This window comes from Triticum dicoccoides, chromosome 7A, assembly GCF_002162155.2.
Source record: "Triticum dicoccoides isolate Atlit2015 ecotype Zavitan chromosome 7A, WEW_v2.0, whole genome shotgun sequence".
Lineage (NCBI taxonomy): Eukaryota > Viridiplantae > Streptophyta > Magnoliopsida > Poales > Poaceae > Triticum > Triticum dicoccoides.
In genome coordinates this window covers 672,513,078-672,515,442 of record NC_041392.1, presented here as the reverse complement: position 1 = coordinate 672,515,442, position 2,365 = coordinate 672,513,078, and positions in this window count along the sequence as shown.

Genomic DNA, 2,365 nt, shown 5'->3' with positions numbered 1-2,365 from the left:
ACGGGAGGAGGAGGAGGCGGGGCGGCGCCGGCCGGGGGTAGGAGGAGGCGGGGTGGGAGGTGGAGGTTTGTGCAGCGGCGGGGTAGGAGGTGGTGGTCGTGGTGAGTGGAGGAGCACGGGGAGGGAGGCGAGCTCGAACAGGAATACACGATAAGGTGAGTGTTTTTTTTGGCAGACGCAGTTCGCTGGTTAGTTTGTAGCTACAGCGCTCCGTGGGGTGTTATTAAAATAAGGTAGAAGTGTTATTATTAGAATAAGGTCCTAAGGGTGTTATTAAAATAGACCCATCCTATATATATACTATTCATCATTCAGGATGCAGAATAAGTTATTCTTCATCCAAGGTAATTTTACAATCATTTCATAATTAAATTACATTTCGAATTCAAATAGTTACGTTCCTATTAATTCACTACGTAAAATTTGACATAAGAAAATAAAAATATAGGTCATAAGACAAGAAAATTTGTAGTTTATGTGTATTTTAGACTATGTTTTTACGTTTGTAATTTTACATAACATAAAATATTTTTTACGGCGATTATATATTTTCTTACGGTCCCTTTTTGCGTCGGAAATAAGACAAAATTTACGGAATGTAAAATTACGGTGCATTGATGGTAAAATAGAGGGGGGGTGAAGAATAACTATTCCTCATCCAGGGTGACAAATAGCGTGACCTATGTGCGTGTGCGTGTGCGTGTGCGTGTGTGTGTGTCAACCCACCGCTTCCTTCTTACTACATAGTTACATTCTCAAGGACATCGAACCACATCATGCAATTCATCCATCCATCAATGAAAACATGTACCAATGTGAGCCCTAGGCGCATGCACAAGCAAATAAGATGTGAGCACACTCTGCTTCGATGGGTACTTCGGTGGTCACGGTCCTTTAATGATTAGGCAAAGCAGTTGAGGCCTCAACACCTCATCACTAGGCTAATCAGCCACGTCCTACTCTTCTGCAATTTGGAAAAAAAAAATTAGGCATTGGTAAGAACTACTCCTTCTGTTTATTTTTGTAAGTCGTTTAAAACAGCTAAAATTGAACTGTTTTTAGATGGTGTCTTAAATGTCTAAAAAGTCTTATGAAAGTGAACGAGGGAGTACAATTAGACATTAGTGGCAGTTGAAAGCTCATAAAATGCGTGCAGGAAATTTCTAGGCGTTAACAGAAACTATCGACGCGTTTGGTTTGCGATATTCTCACTGTCTTCCGAATACACCGGCTCACGATTACGTTACCAGCGTTTGTTTCGGCCACTTCGGTTTCAGCTCCCGTGTAATCGGAAAACATCTTCCACAAAACCGAAAACACCCGATACAGCCTGGTATCCAATACCGCGCATCCTGATCGTTTTCTTTCTGATCGTTTTCTTCACCATGAGGACGAAGGAGCGGCGACGATGATCTCCCTCGCCATGAGCAATACCATCGCCGTCCCTCTGTTTGCCTTCGCCGCCGAGCGCCGCCGATCTCCATTTTTCTCCGCCGCTCGAGTTTCGCTGATATCCATTCGCATCCGCCGCTGAGCGCCGCTGATATCCATTCGCCTCCGCCGCCGATCTCCATCGCCTCCGCCGTCATGGACGGCGCCGCCGATCTCTCTTCGCCGCAGCCGTGGGCAGCGCCGCCGTGAGCAGTAGCAATTGTTGTGAACGGCCAGTGATCTCATTTACTGTCACGAGCCATCGGAGCAGTCGTCTGTCCTCCAATCGTCCGGCATCGGTCAACAAGGCTGACGATGGTATTCCACGGCTTTCTACTCCCTTGCGTAAACCAAACACATCTCGTATTCAACTACCTCTAATCTAATACAGTGTATTCTCATTACAATAGTGAATACGTTACCTGAGTTCCAACCAAACGCGTCGTATATTCCACACTACAATTTGTAGACAGAGAAACCGACCTGTGAAGTGTATTTTTTTCCTTTAGCTAATTTGTTGCAAAACCCAAGCCACAAGCCCATATTAATTTTTTCTCAGCAAAAAAGAAGTCTGTTGGATTGGAGTTCTTGTGTTGTAAAAGTTATAATCCACTTTTTTGCATGGGTAAAAGTAATTATCCAGAAGTGTGCAACAGTCAATCAATTTCTTTCTTGTGGTGTAAACTTCCTGAAAAGATACTCAATCTTTGCATATTCATGAGAAGAAGTGTAAACTTCCTAGAACATGCGACGCAACCATCACACGCAGAAAATCAGTGACTTGCATACCCGTAGTGGGCAAATTTGATAATTTGCCACCCCTTACCTCCCTCTTTCATAATTTGTCCCCCCCACCCCCCTAGAATGACAGGTGGAGCCCGGGCCTGCTCGTCATTGAGACAATGGATGGCAAATTGTGAAAGGGGAAAGTAAG